At 34.5% G+C, this 25,292-nt stretch overlaps 1 pseudogene; it reads right to left on the bottom strand.

Annotated features, from left to right (window-relative positions):
* Positions 1-242: 242 nt before the first annotated feature.
* The window catches only part of LOC131831172 (small ribosomal subunit protein uS10-like), a 41,467-nt pseudogene continuing 16,417 nt past the window's right edge, over positions 243-25,292 (bottom strand).

Below are 25,292 nucleotides of genomic sequence, written 5' to 3'. Positions count from 1 at the left end.
AGTGTTTCCATTTGTTTTGTTTTGTTTTAAATGTTAGCTTGATCATTTTTTTTTTAAACAGGTATTTACATACCTCTTTAAATACATTTTAAGGTTAAGCTTACAAAAGTGAAATGGCTGAGTCAATTTGTCCACATTAAAATTTTGGTTATAGATTTATATGTAGCAGTCTTATGAAGAAGTTGTATCAATTCTCATTTTATTCATTTACAGTTGATAATCAGTTTATTAAAAAGGTTGATTTAAGCATTTGCACTGGAGATTTCAATCTCAAGTCCTAGGTCAGTACTGATGGAAATAATCTGTTTAATAATCTCGGAAGGACTGTGAAAATCAGTGAGTTGTTTGTGGATCCTCTTTTGAGAATGATCCCAAGTCTTAAAACCTTCACTGCAAGTTTTTCTCAGTGATGCTGAGTCTTGGTAGGCATCTGAACAGTCCTTTCACTTTGAGTTTCTTTTCCTTTGTGCCTCTGATCAAGTAAGCATATACCTTCTCCACAGATTTTGTGTTGCATTTGTTTAGAGTAATTCTTATTCAGTGAATCATAGCCTCTGGTACCACCGGTGTCTTCCCATGGTCTATCAAAGGAATGGCTATGGCACAGCTTCCTGACCAACTTGTTCCTCACCAAGAGCAGACAGCCATGAGTTAGGACTGGGAGCAAGGTATCCAGAGCTCCCCTGTGGCTAAGACTACGTCTTCCTCAAAGATTTAAATTTTCATTTTAAAGTTTGAGCATACATAGTGGTATGCTGATAAATGCTTAACAACTGTTTCTCTGGCTTAAAAACAAACTAACAGAAGAAACTGTCTTTCTTGATAGTGATTGACAAACTCCATGGTAAAAGTCCTCCAGCCAGTGTCAATATCAAGCATGATGTTAGTGATGTCAGAGTTATGCAAAAATGAACAAAATCAGCTCTCACAGGTTGGGAAAGCTCTCTCTAGTATGCCACTGATTGTATTTCCTCACAGTCCCTTAACTGTGGGTGCTATCGAACATTTAAACATTTCCATATTCTATCATATTTTATAGATTAGGAGAGTCATATCTTTTTATTTTTATTATTTGCATTTATTTAATAATAAATGAATAGTTTTTATAATAGTTGTTTTCCTGGAACCTCTGTGTTCATGTTCTATGCTTCATTTCCATAGGATTGTTCATCTCTCTATAACTGATTTGAACCTCTTTCTATAGAAAGAAAAGCATTCTTTTTTTTTAAATTGTCAATATTTGTTTTTTTTGTCATTTATCTTTTGACTTTTATTATGATTTTGTATTTGTGTGCTTCAGAGTTTTTAATTTTTATGAAATCAAATGTATTATGTTTTATTTTAGGATTCAGATTTGTAATAATTAGAAATGAATTAAAAAACATGGATAAGTTAATATATGTCTTTGGATGTCAAATTTCTTACCTGTAGGAGTTGATGGTTATATTTCTTTGTAGCTCAAATAGTATATAATCCTTTAAAACATTTTTGCTTTGGTTTGTTTAACCTGGGTTATTTTTCTGAGAATCAAGTCTTAAAAAACTTCACTCAGCAAAATAATCCACTATTCACTAGCAATTTATTTGAGGACAAGCCTTCAGTTGTATTCTGTTCCTACTTCTTGCCAAATGTGTGGAAAATTTCCCAACCAAATGACTAGGTTCTTTCTTAAAATGAGAGCAGTCCCCATGTTGCGGTTCTAATGGGTGGGAGGTCTGTTTTAGTGGGAGATGAGTTCTTCCTCTTGGATATATTTTCTCATGTCCAGCAAGAATTTCTACTTATTAAATCTCACCACATAATCCTTCTGTGGTGTATTCTGTAACTTTTCCACTGTAACTTTCCTACATTTTTTTCATAGAACAAAAGACAAGAAGATATAAACATAAGCAACTTTCAAATTGTGATTTCTTATCAGTTGTAGATGAGTCTTTTAAGTAATATAGATTTAAGACCAGTGTCTTCTCTTTATCTTCAAATTCATGCTCCATTTTTCTACCAGAATATCAGGATCAGAGGACCTTAGATGAAAGATACCGGACTAGATTACAACACATAAATAAGATACAGCTCTGTGTGTGTGTGTGTGTGTGTGTGTGTGTAATTTAGCTGCATTGTGTTTTCAGCCCAGAAACTGGTTGTATTTTAAAATACTTCTCATAATTTGAGGATTAAAATATATTTAGTATTTAAAAATATGGTCATTAGGATCCCAGACAAGTTCATAAATTTCTATTTAACAGATTAAGTATCTAAAGAAAAAAATATTAAAAGGAATGGTAGGGAACAGAATGTGGATCCTGGGAAATGAAGGAGCAGTGGTTGGAAGAGATTTTCCCTCTGCTCTCTTCTTTTGCTATTCTGATTGTTGCTGCCCAAGGTTATCGAGGGCTGCAATTAGAGAAAATGTATGAAGAGTTGTATTAACAGTGAGAAGAAATGGAAAAATATAAGTCTCATCCTTTACATATTCATTTTACCTCAAAGCTCTGAGTTGGTAACAGGCAGATGTAGTATTCCAAAATAGTTAATGTATTTCTTTTTTTTTTTTCTTTTTCCCGTTCTTTCTTCCTCATGTCTCTTCTCTATTTCTCTGCTCATGTCTTAGCTCATCAGATCCACATTTTGATGAACTGGCATTATAGCGAGGTAGGAAAGAAGAATCAGACTAGTGTAAATGTGATGGGTGTAGGGTCAGAAACTGCATCTGACAGGGAGGGGACCTGTAGTAAATAGAAGAAAGCTGAGAGATAAATGGAGATTCTGCAAAACAGAAGGGAGACAAAAGAAAAAGCTCTTTTTCTGTAGTACATGAAAGCAAGGCTTTTTTTTTTTTTTTAAACCTTGTATTTTTACAATAGTTTAAGATTTATAGTAAAATTGAAAGGAAGGTACAGAGGTTTTCCATATGCCTCCTGCCCCTGCATGTGAATATTTTTCCTAATTATCAACAATTCTTGTTAGAGAGGTACATTTATAACGAATGACGAACCAACAATGACCCATCATAATCACTTGAAGTGCAGATTTACCTTAGGGTTCTGTCCTGGGATTTTACATTCTATAGGTCCAGATGAATGTATAATGACATGTATCTGTCATTGTAGTATCATACAGAGTATTTTCACTGCCCTGAAAATCCTGTATGCTCCACCTATTCATCCTTCCCACTCCAATCTCTCTAAGCCACTGATCTTGTTACTGTTCACATAGTTTTGCTTTTCTAAGAATGCCATATAGTTGGAATCATACAGTAGGTAGCCTTTTTAGGTTGGCTTTTTCACTTAGTTATGTACATCTAAGTTTCCTCCATGTCTTCGCATGGCTTTATAGTTCATTTCCTTTTAGTGCTAAATAAAATTTCACTTTCTAATGTACCACAGTTTATTTATCCATTGCCTATTGAAAGACATCTTTGTTGCTTCCAAGTTTTGGCAGTTATGAATAAAGATGCTGCAACTGTTGGCATGCAGGAATTTTTTGTGGACATGTTTCCAACTCCTTTGGGTAAATTCCAAGGAGTATAGTGCTGGATTATTTGGGAAGAACATGTTTAGTTTTATAAGAAACCATCAAACCTTCTAAGTGTCTGTACCATTTTGTATTCCCAGCAATAATGAATGAGAATTGTTCCACATCCTGTCAGCTTTTGGTGTTGTCAGTTTTCTGGATTTTGGCCATTCTAATAGCTCTGTAGCCAAAGACTTCAACATGTTCTAAAAATATGACTAACACTTCTAAATAACATAGATTAAGCAATAACAGTATTGATTATTTATTTATTTATTTATTTTAGAGAGAGAACACTTGTGCATGCACATGCAATGGAAGGGAATGGAGGGGCAGAGGAAGAAGGAGAGAAAATCTCAAGCAGATTCCTCACTGAGCAAGGAGCTGACAACAGGGCTGGATCTCACGACCCTGATATCATGACCTGAGCTGAAACAAAAGTCAGACATCTGAGGCACCTGGGTGACTCAGTGGGTTAAAGCCTGTGCCTTCAGCTCAGGTCAGGGTCTCAGGATCCTGGGACTAAGCCCCGCATTGGCTCTCTGCTCAGCAGGGAGCCTGCTTCCTCCTCTCTCTCTGCTTGCCTCTCTGACTGCTTGTGATTTCTCTGTCTCTGTCAAGTAAACAAATAAAATTTAAAAAAAAAATCAGACATCTAACCCACTGAGCTCTCCAGGTTCCCCAGCAGCAGTAATAGCATTGATAAAACAAATGTGTACTTCTAATTTAACCCCCCGCCCTTTTTTTTCTTTTTTGTCCTTAGTGGTAATATGTTACTGAATGGAGTAAAATTATAAAACTTAAAATATTAAAAGTTTAAACTGAAATTATATAGCTTCTTATCAAATTCAGGAATCTCCTTTAAAAAACTTCTTATAAGTCAATTATGTAGATATTGTTTGCCTAATTTTATCCATGAGATAAAATAAATTTTATCCATGACCTTCTCTGTAGGGGTCATTTGCTCAGTAGCAACAAGGGAGCCAGTAAAGCAAGTGTTTGAGCTATGGCCTCTAGATAAATTATTTTGTTCCTACTAACAGGATCTTAGGCAAGACATTGGAGAAACTTCCTATTTTCAGACTCCTTACCCCAAAAATGGACGAAATAGAGTACTTTAAGTATTGAACCAGAAAATGTATATTAAGTGATTAGGATATGCTGATACCTACCTAAATCTTGGTAGATTTTCATGATTATTAACTATATATATTAAAATGACATTTATTGAACTAAAATGTTTCCACTTGAAGTCCAACTAATTCCTCTTAAGATTATCTAGTTTTGCTAATGAAGGACAGAAAGGAGACCTATGTAGTAGCTCATGATTATATCACTACCTCTTTTATTCCTTTAACAAATATAAATTATAAAGTATTTACCTTCAAGGTTCATTCCCAATCAGCTACATCCTTGATTTATATGCATATATTATCAAAGTAGAAGATGCTTCCGACCTGCTTCCCAGTACTGGAATATCTTGGGGGCCATTGGGTAAGTGTAATGTATACAGAGCACAGTGCAATAGATTTGCCCAACGTTAAACCCATAGTGCAAAATCAAGCCTCTCCCAGTCCTTGCCTCCTTGTTCATTGTCTTCCCATCATTATAACAACTTCCTCTTAAAAAAAAAAAAAAAAAAAAGAGGGGGAACTTAGTAGTTCTATGTAATCTAAGAAAAATTATGAAGAATAAAATATTCATGCTTTTCAAGATAAGGCAATCTTATTTTCTTGATTTTTAGTTTCCTTATGTTGCTCATAGTTTTTCATATCATTATCTGCAATATTAGTTCATACCAGTTGATCAGACAGCACTTAAAATATCACCACTGGCTCAGCACTGCACTGTTAGTTTGTTAGTTAGTTAGTTCATTCCAGTTGATCAGACAGCATTTAAAATATCACCACTGGCTCAGCACTGCACTGTTAGTACCGGGGCAATGCTGGGAGGTAGAGATAGCTTTACAAACAGAAATAAACATCAATACATAAAATATATGGTGATTCAGATAGTTGTCAATCATAAATAGCAAATATGGAGAAGAAGAATAGCTCTAATGCTAACTGTACCAAGTATCTATGGGTGTCTTCACTGTGGTAAGAAGAACCCAGAAGAAAGTGAGGCACTTGCAAGTGCCTTTATTCTCTTCTAGTAGGAGTAACAGCTTCTCTTTGTCACTGACCTAATTTGTGACTACATTTAGCAAGAATATAATCATGTCTCTTCTGAATATCATTATGACCATTTTCTCATTGGCCACATCTTACTAACAGCATCTCTTAGCTTCCCTTAGAAATTCTTCAGGTAAACAGAGGAAATGTATAGAAAAATCATGTAAGTGTATTCATTTGTCATTAGCTTACTAAATTTTACTTTAAAATTACAAATTAGAACCAAAAATGACAGCTTTCAGTTTTTAAAAATGAGTAGATTTCAAACACTGCCTAGTAAAATTTAAGACTGCTAACAGTGAACAACTGGTGTTTTTGGTGATGGTTTGTAAGAATCTAACATTATATATAATTGAAAGCTTTAACATGTTTTTTTTTAGGAATTATCAGAGCCACACATTTTTTGGACTTTTTTACTATATGTGTTGTATTTTGTATTATATACATTGTATTTTATACTATGTAGGCTGTTCTTTTTAAAAAATTTTTTTAGTTGTCTTTGCTTTGTAGGACAGGTTAGTGTTCACAGAAAAGAATGCAGGGATAGTACAGAGATTTCCCATCTACCCCCTCTTCACACATATTCTCTTATCAATATCCCCTACCAGTGATGCATGTGTTACATCTGATACACCTATACTGACACATTATAGTCACCCCAGATCCATAGTTTACATTACAGTTCACTCTCAGTGTTGTATATTCTATGAGTTTGAACAAAAGTATAATATGTATCTATAGCTATGGTATCATACAGAGTATTTCAGTTCCCTTAAAAATTGCCTATTTATCTGCTTATTTATCCTTTCCACCAATGAGCCCCTGGCAACCACTGATCTTTTAACTATATCTGTAGTTTTGCATTTTTCACAATGTCATATTGTTGGAATCATACAGTAGGTAGACTTTCAGAACTTTTTTCTTTATGTAGAATATTTAAGTTTCCTCTATTTTTTTCTTAGCTGATAGCTCAATTCTTAGTGCTGAATACTATTTCATTGCCTGAATGTACCACAGTTTATTAATCCACTCATCTACTAAAGAATATCTTGGTTCTTCCAAGTCTGGGCAATCATGAATAAAGATGCTTAAAACATTCGTTTTTAGGTTTTTGTGTAAACATTGGTTTTCAGCTGCTTTGGGTAAATAGGAAAGTGATTGTTGGGTTATATGGTAAGAGTATGTTTTGTTTTGTGAGAAACCTGCCAAAGGTCTTCCAAAATGTACCATTTTGCTTTCCACCAACAATGAATGAATTTGTATTGTTCTACATCCTTGCCGGCATTTGTTATTGTCAGTGTTCTAGATTTGGGCTGTTTTGATAGATGTATAGTGGTAAGGATGTATTTTTAATTATTTATTTTTATTGTGGTAGAATGTACACAATATTACACTTACTATTTAACTATTTTAAGTGTACAGTGCATTCACATTCTTGTCTATCCATCACTACTATCCATCTCCAGAACTTCTCCATCATTCCAAACTGAAACTATGTATTCACCAAACAATAATTCTCTAACTAACCCCTGGCAGTGAGTCTTGAAGATATTATGCTAAGTGAAATAACAGATGCAAAAGACAAATACTGTGTGATTCCATTTGTATGAGATATCTGAAAGAGTTAAATTTACATAGGCTGCTCTTATCCCCTTTTCATTGTAATGGAATTTAAGGGCTAAACTTGTATCATTACTTTTTTAAAGGAGACACCTTCATTCTATCCTTTGAATTGCTTCTTCTAGAAGTTGCTGTGCTTTGTGATGATGATGGCCCAAGCCTTTCTTTGGTTGCCTTAAAGATAGGCATAAAGAATCCATTCATTTTAAGTGCTTTACTGTTTTATCCCCGCTGTGGAAAAACTAATGGGATGTTCTAATAAACAACTGTAAAAGTATAAACATCACAAATAACAAGGTCCAAATAATTAGACAGTGCTTCCAGGTAAAAATCCTCAATTAATTAAGAGCAATTCTGTATATAATTTCCTATTTTCTTCTTTAATTGAGGGTTTTGAATTTGAGTTCTGGGGCTGCCATAAAAGTGTTCCCTCAGATCTCTGACATCAAAGAGCGTAACTGACTGAAGCCCAGGCTGTTGGGCTTCATCCGTCTCTATCTTTGATCTGAGACACTCTCCTCATGATAATGACTAAACATACCATGGACACAGTAAGCCAGCTCATTTCTGGGAGGTACAGGACTCTTCTAATGGACAGTGTTGCCTTGAAGACTCCCCAGTAGCCTTACAGAACGTGCTATACCTGTATTATAGTCTAAGACTCCCCCCACAAATTTCTTTCCTTCCCTCTCTTTGTCCAGGATCAGTGCTACTTGCAGTGGGGATAGCTGTCCCAGCACCATCCCACTCCTTGCCCTTTTAATTCACTCCTGCAGGTATCTTCCCTAATAAATCTTTTTTGAGTGTTTTCTTTTTTTTTTCCATGTTGAAATCTGCTTCTCAGAAGACCTGAACTTACATAAGCCCTCATGAGAATTTATCTCATTCCCTCACACACACAATGCTCATTTAGATAAAACAAATGTGTGGAAAGAGTAAAAATGAAAAAAAAAAGTTAATAAGATATTTCTGTGGAAATGAATAATATTTAACCTGAAATATTCTAGGAAATAGAGATACTGGTTATAAATTCATATTAATATTCTAGCAAATGCCTGTGTTGGAGATCATGTATATATTGGCAAGTTGTATTTTGAAAAGGTTTATTAACAGGTATTTGATAATTTCATAGCAATCTTTATAAAACATGAAGGCACATTAAACAACTTGTCCTTGTCTTTGGGAAATGTGCACAATGTTCGTAAATTGAAAAGGAAAACATTAAAAGTGTCCCTAAAAATTGCAGCTTCCGCCATTCTATCTTTGTTCTGTCACTTCTGCTACCTTAACTAATCCACACTATTTTTCCAAATAAACTTTGGTTTCTTATCTGAGCCATGAACTGTGTGGAAACTGGAAGAGAAGCAAAAATTGACAAACCAGAGTAAAGTGATATCTTATCAGGAAGGTTTAAAACCACTCTACCTTCTGTTTCAATTACCAGTGTCAAGCTAGGCATAAAACATGTCATAGGAAATGTCACTTGCTGGATTAATTTGTCTCACCTCTGTTGAAAAACAACAGTCCATATCGGGATTCTGATATTTGTTGCTTAGACAAAATGCAAATCACGTTGTCCTAGTCCAAGCATATTCATAATCCCCAAATAAAAATGTTAATGGGCAAGAAGTTACGGCAATTTTCATTAAGTGAAAAAAAAAAAAAGGAGCAATTTTTGTAATGATCCAGTCACTTATTATTGTGTTAAATAAAGCACAGTATTATTCTAGAGTAGAATTAAATTTGGGCTTCTAAAAAAATATTGGAATTGCCCTCAGGTTATGGAAAATATGGCAGTGATAGCTTAGAAAGTAGTTTCAAGCAAAAGAACTATAATGAAGAAATGAAAAAGTCTAGAATTTGAGACATGTATCTGGAGAATCAAATAAATTTGGTTGGACTGGAGTGAAACTTCATAAAGAGTGTTTTTTGGAAATAATATTGAAAAAAATACAGCTAAGTATGGCTCAAGGGAAATAGTGAATGTCACAATAAAGAGTGTATTTCCTATTGCTTAGACCAGTGTTTCCCAATCAGAAGGAGATAGAGACCGATGATGTCCAAAAACAGGGCAGTCTCATGTTTCTGAGAAGTCAAGAGGAAAAAAGACAGACATTGCACTCCCTGAATAACAGTGCCATTTATTATTTAACCATACCAACAATTGTTGTAAGTAATTTGCTTTCTTTCAATGCATTTATTATCATATTAATTATATGAGTTAAATACTGTCATACATATTTTGCTTGTGAAGAACAACAGCTAAGTGGGATTAAGTAACATTTTTACTCACTTGTTAAGTAGCAGGGTTTGGATTCAAAGACAGATCTGTTGGACCATGAAGACCATTTCTTAACCACTGCAGTGTTCCACAGAATTTGTGACTTTTCACATAATCTAAATCAATTAAGGAGTTAAGAAGTAGATAAATAGTAAAAAAAATAAAGCAACTAGAAAAGAACCTCTTTTGAGAGGCTTTGGGGTTAATAAGGAAAAGCATGAAAGATTGAGAGAGTTTAATTTTGTTGTTGTTTGCAGACTGGTGTATGTCTCTTAAGTCTGTCCAGCCTATATTTTTGCACATTTTGTCCATTTGGGTGTAATCCCTAACCCCTTGCCAATGTGCCTTCTTCACTCTTCTGTTTTACTTTCTTTTTTTGTCAGTGCTAAGACTGTTCATTTCAAAAAGCACTGAAACTTAATACGAGTCATTACCTTCCCCTTGACTCTTTTTACGTTATTTTAGTTAACACTTAATAACAGCTTTGTACCTTAAGCAGGCCATGCTTATCTTTTACCAGAAATGGAGGAATGGGGTTTTATACTTTGATTATTCTACAATTTCAGGTAATGCAATTTGGGGCAAGATGCATTGTTTTTCTTCCTTTAAAATGGTATCTCAGTGAAATAGGAATGGGTTTTTTTTTTTTTGGTACACGTTGCTATTGACTAAAAGCCCAAGATCTAATGTAAAATGCAGATTTTCAAAACTAAGAAGCAATAAAACTGAAAGAAAACATCTTCTGAAGCAGAAGGAGGCAGTACTTGAGGAACGCACTGGGGCTAAAAAACATGGGCACTAAAATCGGTAATCTGTCATGGTTTCCTATTAGCAGTAAGTACTTACCTCAAGCCAGATATTACAGGCATAAAGTAGGTAAATTGGCATCATTGCATTGATGTAGTTGGGGGCTGCCTAGCTCATCTAGTTCTCCTAAAGCCCAGCAAAGAGAACCTCCCAACAACCAGAAAAGGGAGATTCCTCTTCAAAAAGGACTGAGGCGTTAACTGCTTTCATCTCTGCCCCTGTTCTCCGCCAAAGAATCTGGAACATAAAACAATGAAGCAAGTTTTGGAAAATGATTGGATTTTTTCAATAGAAAAGAGATGCAATAATTAAGGAAATATGATTTTTTAAAAATAGATACTGTTTAACACATGAAAATTGTTTTTACTGAATAGTCCAGTGTCATTGCTCCTGATAGGAGATTCTTTTCCAAGTGATGATGGAGACACCTCACAGTTGTCAGTGTCTTTGCCACCTTCACTATGTGATAAGAGAGAGCTGCCTGCCGTCTGTGACTTTACCACCTTTAATACTTGGCTTCCAAGGTTGTCATGCTCCTCAGCATGAAGCTGCAAAAAGGAAAAGCGTGGGTAAAGATGTATGAAAGATTTTTGTGGGTATGGTCTAGAAGAGGTGTTTTTTTACTCTTCCAGTCTTTTGGCTAACTGCCACACATAAGTGCAAAGGCTGCTTAAATGTAGCCAAAATAAAGGGAAGGGATTTGGCCACAAAGGGGAGAAAAAAACCAAAAACCAAAAAACAACAACAACAACAACAAAAAACCCCACAAGACAATATTTTAAGGCTGTCAGCAATATTTTCTAATCTTTTTTTTTTTTTTTTTTAGCAAAAACTGTTTTTTAAATTAATAAAAAAACATTAATGAACATTTTCCTTCTGGAAAAGGAAAACCAAATCACAAACTGTTATGGAGTAATTCAAGGCACACTGTTCTGCACAATAGCTTGAAATTTTATCTTTATTGTAGATTATTTGTGTTTCTTTGGTTTATTAGGATTTTGACTGGAGGTGGGCAAGAGCAGGAGAGTAGAAAATAATATTTCTCTCCATCATCACAGCAATCTAGAGAAGATGAAGGCAGAAGTCGGGTTCGAAACATCACCATTGAGGGAGATAAACTGGTCCTTGCCATCTGACAGCAGGAGAATGGACAATAAGGCAAGAGAGAGCCAGAAAGACTCACCCTGTAAAGTCTTATCCTTTGTGGTATCCAGGAGAATTTATGGCCCCTGTCTGGTGCTAACATTTTCTTTTCTGAGCTGTAATTTCTTCCTGCTATCTCCAAGCTTTCACTGAAGTTTGGTTAGAGTTACAGCTTGGACTAAGCGGAGTTTTGTAGAATTAAGGGAGAAATCTGCTCCTGTGTTTGGAGTGAAGAATTATGGGCAGACTGATGACAAGCTAAAGGAGCAAGTAACTAGGTGATTTTAGGGCCTAGAGAACAAAGCAGAGCCCTTTTGCTGGTGGCTAGACACTAGAACCCAAGAAGAAACCCAGCTTTCTCTAGCCGCACAGCACAGACTTCCTTAAAAATATCTTCTTTGTTTATGAAAACAGGCTTATTCTTTGGTGGTGGAATAACTAGGGTATATGAGAGTTCATATGTCATAGAATGTAAAATGTGATTGCAGCACTGTAATCAGAATTAATTTTTCCTGCAGAAACAGACAACACACTTCACAGCTCTGATTCTATTGATTCAAAGTAACAATGCCTAATTCATACTTTTTTTCCCTGGTAATATAAGATACATGAGTCTTCTCTGGAAACTCTGAAGTACTATACAAGTATGAGGGATAAGCATTTATGCTGAAAATCACAAATATTCCTACATATTAATATTTTTGTCTAATAAAAAGGTCAGTTTTCTTTTTTATATTTTTCTCTGCATTCACTTAGATGGTTTCTCTATTTCTGCATCATGGAAATCAATAATAACATTTCCATATTGAATGAAAGGACACATGGCCTGGAAATATTTTCTTTTTTTATCAATTGGCTTAAATAAGAAAGAGTTTGCTTATCGCTGCTATAGGGGAAAGAGTTCATCTCCACTAAATCGCCAGGCTAAATAGTGGAGATGTTAATCAGAATTGTACCCAGGCCGTTTTAAAGGTTAAAGTTTGCTCAAAGCCATGAAAATAATTTAAATTAAAAAAATGAAACTTGCTCTTGCCATGTTGCTCTGTATACTTTGAAGACGAAAGCACAAAAATGTTCATTTAAAAACATTATTGAGTTATCGAAATGCAATGCAAAAATATGATATTTAAGTAGAAAAGGTCAGATTAAAAAACACAAGAGTCTCAAAAACTTGAAATGTCAAGATTCTGGGGAAAACTACAAAATAATTTTTAAGCTTACTATTTGATTCAGTGAAGTTATTTCTTGTGAAGTGAAAGGGAAATGCAGTGTAGCACAGTGATATGGCCCTTCATAAAAGGTATGAGTGATAATTTCTCTCTAGGGAGTAATATTTGCAGGCCTGGGAGTTGGAAGCCATGTTTAAAGGTATTACTTTTAATAATAAATGTTACTGCTATGGTAATAGTGGATTTTCTCCCTAGTAATCTGGCATCTGTGGAATTTTAAATGCTAGGAGAACTATGAAAGTGTATGTAAATATACCTGTAACTTCTTAATATCTTTCTTTCTTCTTTTGAATCTTAAGTGAATTGTAGAAGGAATCATAAGTTCAGCAACATAAAAAATGGAACAGAATAAGAGAAGTCCAAAAAAATAACTTTGCAAATATCAAACATTCATCTCAGTTGTAGATAACTTTATTGGCAAATTAAGCCATTGATTCTTGCTGGTACTAATGGATAGACTTGATTTCTAAAACTTTATATTCTTCAGAAATTGTGAGGTTCTCTGTTCAGCTTTTGAATGATGCCTTGGCCCTTTTGCAACTTATAGTCTACTTCTATGCAGATTATAGGGTACCCAGGATTCAATATTTTGATTTAATTCGGGATTCAGGATAGCATCAAAATTCAATGAAAAAGGAGACAGCAAATGAGAACAAAATTGCGACAAGAGGTTTTTTGGCTCTTTTATTGGAAGGGGGTCCTTTCCCCCCTAAGATTTCCAGGAAGGGATAAAATTATTTGTGGGAAAGGAACATAGTTTGCACCAGGAGAGGGCTTTATTCCTTCTTACTTCCCTGGTATGATTTATAGAACACCAGACCAACCAAAAATACTGCCAGAAACTTTACAAAACTCCTTTCTTTATGTTAAAACAAGGAAAAGCTTTAATATGCATTTGTCAAAAATTGGTATGTCAGGTTTAGTGCATAATCTGTATCATTTCCCAAAGAGTGACACAGATACTGTAGAGAAGCTGAAGAAACACTTGATGGCCTACAGGAAAATTGAGGAGAGAAAAATTAAATAGAAAGAAAATTCTACCTAAAGGAAATAAAGTTGTTTTTGGTTTAGGTTTGGTTTGGTTTGGTTTTTTTTTTTTTTTTTTTTTTTTCTGCTTCACAGTTTCTTCTAGAGCCATCAATAGCCAAAGTTGCCTTAAACTAACAACTGATGTTTCTGGGCTTAGGAAATTTACTTTCTTTCACTTTTACTTTAAGGAATACTAAGCAAATAAAAATACAAAAATATTTGTTCAAGTGGAGGAATGATAGTACTGCAGACAGAGTTTGAATATGAAATGCAATCGTCTTCTCCCCTCTTGAGAATATCACCATGTTTAAAATAGTGTGACTCTGGTGTTGTAGGGAGAGAAGTCTCATATTGGGCAACCTTTGGTTTAGAAATAGGGATTCAGTATGCTGGATTTTCCCTTCCTTCCAAGAAAGTAAAAAAAAAATGTTTTCCTTTGCAGGAGTGTTTTGTCACCACTTGAAATTGTCCCTTCCCATCTTGTTCACCAGCACCACCATTCTCATTCTCCTGATAAATGCTCTTCTTGATTTTTAAAATCCTTATATTTCACTCCCTTCCTTTCAAAAGCTTTCCTTGGCTTTCCCTTCTGCAGCCTGGTTAGCAGGTCCTTCCTGAGTCTTCTCAGGTTTCCCAGTGGACTGTGAACTACATAAGGGTAACTATTCTGTTTTTAAATTATGTATACTCAACACCAGAAATTGTGGCCAACATGCTAAATGTAGGAGCAAGATCGGATATATAAATAAAGGAATCAATGAATATGCTTTTGACTTTTCCCCCCTCACAGATTCCTTTTATTCTTCAAGACCTAGTTTTAATTTCCTTCATAGGCAATTTCCTCCTATGGCACTTTACACAGCTCTACCTTTACTTGTTCTATCCCATAACGGTGTGAATTGACTGAATTCCCACTGAATTAGACTTCCTCGTGCCGCACACCCAGTCCCAGGTGTCTAGTAGTAGCACATAGTTGGCGTTCCACATGTGCTTAAAAGAATGAGCATGGGTAGCACAAATGAAAATCGTGCACCCAAAAGTTCTTTTTCAACTGATGCCTTATATACAATTTACTTAGAAATAAGAATTCACAACTAATGAGCTTAGGAGAATGTTGTAGATGAGAAGAAGCTTTGCTTGGGGTGTGTTAAAATCTGGTGTGATGGTGCTTACCTAATTCTGTTTGTAATGCTCTAAATTTTGTGTTGTATCTTTTGAAATTATGGAATTAGGTGTACACCAAATTGGAATCATTACACATTTCTGGTGGGGAAAAAAAAATGCATCATCCTATGGTGATCCCTATAAGTCAAAGTCCAGTTAGGAAAACAGAAACCATAAGAAATGGTTCAAACAGAGGGAATATAAAACCCAGAATTAACCTCCATGGGAGAGTTGAGGGGCCAACAAGAGGTGTTGAGACAGCCTAGGAATTAGCAACAGAAGGAAGCCTCTATCATACTTAAACTGTGGGGAAGAAGGCAGGAGAGGTAGGTACTGAGTCCAGGAGCCAAGGTGGATCTGCCCAGCCTAAACTTCAACTACAGGGTAAAGAGGGCCATTAGGGGACACACAGAGAGAGGGGTTTCAACACTCTGACTTCCCTTCCTGTCCACCTCTTTCCTTCCTGCCAATGCCACCATTTGATCAGGTGACACAGAGCCTGATATAGACCAAAACCCTGTATCAATGGGCACAGCCAAGGAGAGTGAGGAGTGGGTCCAAGCGAAAACAGGCCAGATTCAAGTGCATCCTCCTTATTTCTAGTGAAAAATGTAAAGCGTATATTATCAGTATTAAATCTCTCCTTTGGTAAGTTTTCTTTTTCTTTTTTTTTTTTGGCATAACTTTTTCTATCATTTTACTTTTATTTTTTTTATTCTGTTTTAATATAGATTTTGCTAAACTATACATCACTGGAATTGTATATTTTATTCTTCCAAAATTTTTTTGTAACTAGGACATTTTTATTTTTTTACAATATTTGAATGTATTTATATCATTACTTTTATGTACTTCCTGTATACTCTGCATTTCTGTGCATTTGTTTTCTCTGTTTCTGCCTTCTTTTACATTGAATAATTTTAACATGCTATAGTTTTCCTCAACTACATTGGTAGTTATATATTCTATTCATTTATTGATTTTTATTTTATTTTTAAGAATTCTTTTTTTAGAATTATGTTTTAGTTTGTAAATGTACATTGCAATATTGGTTTCTGGAGTAGAATTCAGTGATTTATCAAGTACATATAACACACAGTGCTCATCACGAATATGATCTTTAATACCCATTCCCCATCTAGCCCATCCCCAACCCCCCTCTCTCCATCTACCATCAGTTTCTTCTCTATCATTTAGAGTCTCTTTATGGTTTGTTTCCCTCTCTTCTTTTTCTCTTTTCCCCCTTCCTTTATGTTCATCTGTTTTAAAAGTTCAGAATGTAAATGTTAATTTACCGTTTAAGCTTTGCCCCTTTTATAATGTTCAAAATCTAAAGTCATTTGTCCTTTAAGCTTCACCCCTGAAATAGAAGGAACTTAATTTCAGTTGCAATCCCTTTTGATTTATATACTAGTTATTACAGATGTGAGTTTTACATTATATTTAATCCTATATGGTATTATTACTTTTGTTTAGTCAATATTTGTTTAGATGTGCCTACATATTCCCCAATGCCTTTCTGCTCTTCATTGCTTTAGAAGTCTCAGACCAAGTTTCATTTTTTCTGAACATTCTATACAGTTTTTTATTCTCTTAATGAAATCTGTTGATGGCATGCCTGGATAGTTAAAAGTCTACATTTAATTCATATTTCTACACTTACAAATAAAAATGTTCTTTTCCTCAGGCACCTTCCCCCTCTCCCGCCCTGCTCACTCCCTACAATCATTTATTAGTGGAGCAGAAACTAAAGTAATGATTACTGTCATATCTTGCAAAATGCATCTCATAAATCATCTTTTTTTTTTTCAACTTAGTGCTTTCTATTGATGATTGGTTTGTATTAGGCTTTATTTTCCCCCCATATGGGAGGTAAATAGGACCATTAAGAAAAAAGAATTTAGTAGCCCTTATAATTTCAAATCACCAGGGAGGAAAAAAAAGTGGTCCATCTCTATCATTATTTGAGCCTTAGCTGGTGTGAAATCACAGAATAGAACATTTCACTTAAACACAGGATCTGCTGGGATTTTTACATGACAACCCCCAGGACAGAATTGGAAGTTCCACTTGAGTGAGCAGTTAAATACACTGAATCTTTCTAGGTAATTATAGTTGTTGCTATGACTGTGTCTGAGAATAGGTTATAAGGGATAATTTGGGGATTCTGTGTATTGTCATTTTATATACTTGTAATGTAGTCTACCACTAACTGAATTATGCTTCACAGTTGTGCCTTTTATCTCTCCAGAGAACACATAACAACAAAGTCTGGAGAGGCAAGGCTACAAGATGATTTCAAGTATTAGAGCTCCTCTAATCTGGCAGATTTGGGAGATGGTGTCCGTCTAATAAAAACAGTAAAAGAAAATGTACCCATTACCCTTTATTCTCCTCCACTCCCCTTTAGTGTTTACAAAATGGAAGGGATAATTTAGTGAAAAGGATACTTTTCATCTTCAGGTAGTTTGGCTGGAGGAGCACAAAAACCATTCGAAGAGATTTTTTTTTTTTTTTAAGATTTTATTTATTTATTTGACAGACAGAGATCACAAGCAGGCAGAGAGGCAGGCAGAGAGAGAGGAGGAAGCAGGCTTCCTGCTGAGCAGAGAGCCCGATGCGGGGCTCGATCCCAGGACCCTGGGATCATGACCTGAGCCGAAGGCAGCGGCTTAACCGACTGAGCCACCCAGGCGCCCCTCGAAGAGATTTTTTAAAAAATCAGATTATACTCTGACATTTGGGAGTTTAAAAACAAAGTGTTTATAAGGCAATATATTGGTTCTTAAAGAGTGATAAAGATAATTTCTCTAAGTATAAATTGATATTTATTCACATACATTTTTAATGATATTGAATTCATATAGATTTAGATACTATAAATACTGTAATATATTTAATTTACTTGTCAAAATGTACTAAGATAAAGAACATATAATAGTTATGTATTTTAAATTTCATACTTTTTATATGACAAATATATACTTTATTTATTTATGTATTTATTCTTATTTATTTATTTATTTATTTTTATTGTATTATGCTAGTCACCATATGGTACATCATTAGTTTTTGGTGTAGTGTTCCATAATTCATTGTTTGCATGTAACACCCAGTGCTCCATATAATCCATGCCCTCCTTAATACCCATCTAAATATCAATACAAATTTTTATTTTTAATCTATATTTTGTGGTTTATTCAGTTCTTCAATAAATTATATGATCAAAAAGGTACATTTGGAGGAAAAGGATAAATTATGGACTACAAAGATGGCAGCTGTAATCTTCCCTTTTCATGCTCTGACATGTGGCAGAAAGGGTTAGACATCTAATATATTTAAACAAGAAACGAATGTATTTTCATACCAATAATATGACACTTCTATCATCCTTTGACCTTCATTTTCCATCAATGTCAAAGTTAGCTTTAAGGGAATCTGGTAATAAAATGGCTTATAATTTACTGCTCCCTCAATTGTTTATGTGTATTTTTCTCTTTTGTAGTACCTTGATAGAGTTAGTGTGTCAGGGTCTGTATCCATGCAGTGATGCTCTTTAAAGATGTGACTGGGGATATCACGTTAGGTAGCAGTAAGAGTCTCACTAACTGTGGGTCATATTTTTAGTTAGGTTGAAAATAGAGATCTGCCATGTGGAAGTACCCTAAATAGCCCTGTCAAGACTCATTTTCCCATGGTTTTTAACTTTAGAGGCCACTTACCACTTAATACCTTCAAGTCATAGCTTCAAGTTCATTGGTATTATAACTGAAAAACTTTAAGTGATATCTTGCTATCTGATCTGTTGTATATCCCAACATTTCTTCAAACCCCTAAATAGCTTTATATTTTTCCCAAAATTATGTTTTCATATAGATTTTTAGATACCGATGCAAATATTGAGGCTAGGAAAACATAAAAATGTCAAAAGTACATAATTTAGCTTTCTTTCTCAATTTATGTAACAATAGGAATAATAATTTTTCCTGTCCTTATTAGTTGCAAAATTGACTGATCATAAAACAGCAATTTTGAACCTTGTATATCCACTATATCAGATAAAGCTAAGTGCCTCACTCATAATTTTTACAGGGTAGATACATTTCTTTAATTCAGCAGGTATGCACTTTTGATGAAATGTGCAGAAAGCCTTGTATGAATTTTTAAAATGCTACTTTTCACTTAAAAATACTCCTTTTTACTTCTGTAGATTAATTTTTTTAGTAATTCTATTTCATTTATATATAAATGTTTTCTTTAATATTGGTCATTTTACATTTGTGATAACTATTCATAATCACCCCCATTATCACTGTTCTCTCAAAAAAGTTAACTGAGTTTAGTGGAGCAAGATTTTTCAGAATATTGGGGTTCTGCAAAATTTGTGCCCTCTATATATTACTTCTATCATCATTCATAAATTGTTGTAGGTTCCAAACTAAACTCCCACCTTTCTGAAAATGTTACTGCTTTTGGCACATTCAAAAAAGTATTTCAAATTCATTTAAAGGTTGTCCTTCAGGATACAATGTGATCTATTTGTCTCCCAGGCAAAATCTCCTTGTTTTTTCTACATAATGAATGTTCAGACATATGGTGGTCCTGTTAAGTGACAACTATGTTAAATTTCAGCTTTTATCTGTCATTCACATATATGTTTGTTGGGGCTTTGCGACCATATTTGTAAGTTTGTCAGAAAAATGAGTGCAAATGAAGTTTACATAAGATTATAGGAAAAAGGAATGCACAAGAATATTTTTATCTCAAATTTTGTTGCAGTAAGCTGTCATCAACATATGAGAAGCACATTTTTACATTTTTCCTATCCCACTTTGTTTTCCTCCTTTAATATCTTTACCTCCGTCCAGATTTCCTTGTCAAGATGAAAAGAACATTTTGTAATATTTATAATGGGTGGCTTATTTGTCCAGTTTGAGATGACCAACAATCTTGAAGCAATTTCGCAGAGAATAGGTGTTGTGGCATTCCTTTTTCAATCATTTAGAAATGACTTTAAGATCAGGATCACAAAAAGTGTCTCAGAATAGTTGTCCATTTCTTGATAATATTAACCAATTTTCTAGAATATTCTTATGCTCTAAAAAGAAGTTAAACTTTTAAAAATAGCAACATGGGGGCTTAAGTGGGTAGGAGAAGAATAAATGAAAAAAGATGGGATTGGGAGGGAGACAAACCATAAGTGACTCTTAATCTCACAAAACAAACTGAGGGTTGCTGGGGGGAGGGGGTTTGGGAGAAGGGGGGTGGGATTATGGACATTGGGGAGGGTATGTGCTTTGGTGAGTGCTGTGAAGTGTGTAAACCTGGTGATTCACAGACCTGTACCCCTGGGGATAAAAATATATGTTTATAAAAAATAAAAAATTTAAAAAATTAAAAAAATAGGAATGAATATATTAATTTTGTCTAAGTTATATGGCAGCACAAATAAACTTCTCCCACATCTCAGTGGTTTACAACATCCAAAATTTATTTCTCCCTCAAGTAACATGCCCAGCATGTGTCATCTGTGGTCCTGCTCCCTGACTTCATGTCTTCACTTTGACACTTAGATGGGAGATGAAGTTCTACCACCAGTCTTGTGGCAGAGGGAAAACATCATGTGAAGCACATGTCAGTTCTTTAAACTTGCACCCAGAAGGGGCACCTATCATTCCCTTTCATTTTTTCTCACTAAAGCAAACCACAGTCGTACCAACTGCTACAGAGAATATTCTTTTCTATATGGTTTTGCAGTTGTGAAATAGTTTTATTTCAGTTATGTGATCAGAAATTTCTTAATAAAGCTTTACCATTTTCAGCAGAAAAACAATAATGTTAGTTCAAACCCAAATGGTCTAGTAGAGAAATTTTAGATTATTTGACAATCAGTCAATAAATATCTGATGAATGAATGAGTGCATAAATATCAAGCCAATTACATTTCTTCAGAATATCATGTCAAAAGGAAAAAATTCTGGGGGTTGTGCTCTGTGCTCCCTGCCTCCCTGTCTCCTTCCTTCCCTCCCTCTTGTTCTCACTCACACTCATGCCCTACTTCTTTTTCTCTTGTTCTCAATCTCACATTCATGTCCTACTTTTTTTTTTAAGATTTTATTTTTTTTGTTTTTTTTTAATTTATTTTTTATTTATTTTCAGCATAACAGTATTATTTTTGCACCACACCCAGTACTCCATGCAATGCGTGCCCTCTCTAATACCCACCACCTGGTACCCCAACCTCCCACCCCCGCCCCCAGCCTCTTCAAAATGCTCAGATTGTTTTTCAGGGTCCATAGTCTCTCATGGTTCACCTCCCCTTCCAATTTCCCCCAACTTCCTTCTCCTTTTATTTATTTATTTGACAGAAAGAGAGAGAGAGCAAGAGAGGAAACCCAAGCAGGGGGAGAGAGAGAGGGAGAAGCAGGCTTCCCACGAGTAAGGAAGCCTGATGTGGGGGCTTGATCCCAGGACCCTTGGATAATACCCTGAGTGGAAGGCAGATGCCTAATGACTGAGCCACGCAGGCACCCCACCCTCATGTCCTATTATGGAAAATTCTAAATAGGCTGGGATTCATAATAAATACAGGAGTGTTAATGAATATACAAAAATCAGTATTCCCAATGAACCAAGAGTATAAATTATATACCTATTCTAACAAAGCCAAAGCCTTTGAGATTTATAATACGTTTCTAAGTTATATTGGTTTCTAGGTATTTAATGTTTTGGTGGCTTCTAGAAGTTAAATGAAATCTCTGATTACTCATATGTTTTTACTACCCTCTCATGCTCAGCAAATGTTCTTCCTGAGTTTACTTTCTGTGATCATAAATAACCAATGCTGTCTTCTTTCTTTATTTGACTACTGAAGGTATTCCATGGCAATCTTGATTTATAAAAATAAGTGTTATATTATAAATGAATGCATACACTAACAATAATTCATTGAAGCTAATTGTGTTGAAACATTTCCAGCATATTTCTTCTTGTTTATCCCAAGCTCTTTTTTTAAGGTTTGTGCTTCTCAGGTTTTAAACCCCTCTCCCTGTCCCCTTTTCTCTCTAGAGCCTCCTTCTCTAATACCTTGCCAAGAATAGATGACTCTCATATTTTTAATAATTGAGTGTGCCCCAACAGTTTCTTCTAATTATTTTGTTTTCTTCTTTCAAATTGCTGTCATACATTGGGGAGGGTATGTGCTTTGGTGAGTGCTATGAAGTATGTAAACCGGGCAATTCACAGACCTGTACCCCTAGGGATAAAAATATATTATATGTTTATAAAAAAATAAAAATTTAAAAAATTGCTATCATAGAATAATTATGAAATAATTCATGGTCCTATATTAAAGACTGGAAGATTAATAATCTATCAAAAGTACAGTATATGGATTATGAGGTAGAAAACTTGTACCAGTATGTGGACTTAAGATTTTATCATGGACAGAAGCCTATAGGGTTAAGGCTCAGCAACAATGCCGGTGATTTATTACAAAATATTTTATAGTTGAATGGTACAATTGAAAATGATGAGACAGGGGCGCCTGGGTGGCTCAGTGGGTTAAAGCCTCTGCCTTCAGCTCAGGTCATGATCTCAGGGTCCTGGGATCGAGCCCCACATCGGGCTCTCTGCTCAGCAAGAGCCTGCTTCCTCCTCTCTCTCTCTCTCTCTGCCTGCTTCTCTGCCTACCTGTGACTCTCTGTCAAATAAATAAACAAAATCTTTAAAAAAAAAAAAAAGAAAATGATGAGACATTCATGGGTTTTAATCATAGGTAATCATTAATGAGTATTAAATATGTGGTATTCTGAAACATGAGTAATCCCAAATCATTTTGTTACCTAGGAATTTCTTTTTCTTTTCAGAAACTGAAAATACATCAGAATAATGACAATCTCACTTGCCATCTTAAATATCTAAATTCTATTATAAAATAGTATTTCATGACTAGTCCTTTTTATTTAATATTATTTTGTTATATCAAGATGAGGAATTTAGGAATAACTAAACATTGAGCTATTAGTCTACTGCATTAAGGATAAATTGGTCATAAACTTCATTTATTTATATTCACATGATTAGTAGTATACAGAACTGGGGGGCTTAGAAGGCAGCTTTCATTGTCTTTATTGGACACAATAAAATCTATTCATGTTTCAAAGTTTGACCTGTAAGGCTGGGACACCAGTGCCTCACTCACCTATTCCAAGTCCTGGGCATAACACCAAAACAAAACAAAATGAATAAAAACCTTACATAATCAAGATGAAAGGTGTTGATGCATTTTGAAAAATTGAATTTAATGCAAAGACACCCATGATTGATAGAATATCAAAAGTTTAAATAAAGACAGGATCAATAGAGTAAGTCATAGGAAGGAGTTTTAAAACTGTATAAGGTGAGTTTTGGGCAGCCTGTAGACTAAATTTTATGAAAACATGTAAGTGTATATATTTACATTTTGTCTTGCAAAATAGTTTGTAGGTCCATTCACATTTACAGGGTACCGCCTCCTCCGGAAAAGCTTAAAAACGACTTATCTTTGTGCTGTTATTTATAGGAGCATCAAATATGAAAGTAAGTCAGGGCAGAAAGTGTCAAAGCAGGAGTACAATTCTTGCTCAGGATCTAAAATTTACCAGCAATGCTACTAAATGTTGGGAAGGAAAGTGTAGATATGAAACATGAGCTCTAAAGCAAGGAAGTAAGGATTTTCATCTTGAACTTACCACTAACTAGCTCTGTGACTTTGGGAAAGTTAGTTAATCTTTCTGTGCCTCCATTTCTTCCATTGTAAAATGAGTACAATTATAGTGTCTATCTCATAAGGTTTCTCTGCGGTTTAAGTAAGGGAATATCTGTAAAGCCATGAAGTGCCTGACATACTATATACATTATTTGAGTGTTTTAGTTGCAGTTGCTGTCATTATTATTTAAGGAAGGAAGTATGCTGTGCAATTTAATGGTTTTCACAAAATTCTATGAAAAATTACTAAGCCCACTTCTTGAAGAAGAAAATATTTTAAACCCTTATAATGACTTAGCAACATTACATGCAGTTCAAAAGTAGTGCCAATGATTAACATTGATGTAGAGAACAGTAGTAAACTACATCTTTTTTTATATATTTTAATTTAGATTTCATTAATCAGTCTGGACTTTACCCTAATTATGTCAAATTAGAAGTCTATGTTATTTAAGAAATTCATATATATATATGAATATATATATATATGTGTATATATATACACATTGTACCCATACACCATGAATTTCTTAAATCATATATATATATATGAATATATATATTCTAAAGCTGCCCTAAAGCTCACCAAATAGAATACATACACCATGAATATATATTGTGGTAACTAACAAGGACAAAATATATAATTGAGAAAATTCAAGTTCTTTCAGTAGCAGACACAAATATATAATTGTCTCCATTGTGAAACCACTGATCTAACAATTGCGGTAAAGTATATACTGAGAACATTTTCTTTTCACAAGGTTATGAGTGGGAAAGTTACCTAACAAGGAATGACTACTTGCTATTACTGAATAATTTTAGTATATTAACCAAAATGTATTAATGCTAACCTTTGCACTGTGAAATCACTGTCTATTCTTTGTGACCTGAAGTTATCCTGTTTTAAATCCATTAAATAAAATTATGTGACACTAAGCTTAATTAAATCAGGCCTACCCAGCAGCAGAAATCAGACATATAAACGGAATATTGATCTTCAAGAGGGCTGTTGCCTTACAACTATAATGGAATTAGCCACAGGTATATTTTGCAAGCAATGGTAGGATAATTATCAGTAATAAACCCAGGGCTTGTAGTTAATTAAATTCGTTACAGAAGAGTGTGTCACTAAAATGTTACCATGCACTTAAAACCTAAAACCTATTTTAAAAGAACAAATCATAATCTCCTTATTTGCCTATGTGTGACAAAATAAGTGGATGAAGACACTGGCAACTAATAAGAGCTTTATTTTAATGGCTGCTATCTTAGATTTCTTTTCCATCTCACTATAGCCATGCTGACTAATGACATCAGTAACTGATTATAAAGCATCAGTGATCTTTGCTGAAGACATTTTTGTTATTTCACATAATTTGTTTCCTAAGCCAATCCTAAAGGGCATATTACTTTTTCTTTTTCCTGATCCTTCATTTTCCAACATAAACATTTCCATTAGCTAAATATCATTTGTCTCAATCATAATTTATTTTTTTAGAATTAATATCTACTTGAAAGTGACAAGGATCTTAGAAAAACACATTAATTGCTTAATTTATTTACTCTGTAGAAAGTGCACATAT

This window comes from Mustela lutreola, chromosome 5 (genome assembly GCF_030435805.1).
Source record: "Mustela lutreola isolate mMusLut2 chromosome 5, mMusLut2.pri, whole genome shotgun sequence".
Classification (NCBI taxonomy): domain Eukaryota; kingdom Metazoa; phylum Chordata; class Mammalia; order Carnivora; family Mustelidae; genus Mustela; species Mustela lutreola.
Note: the sequence above shows the minus strand (reverse complement) of the source record. Positions and strands in the feature narration are given on the sequence as shown.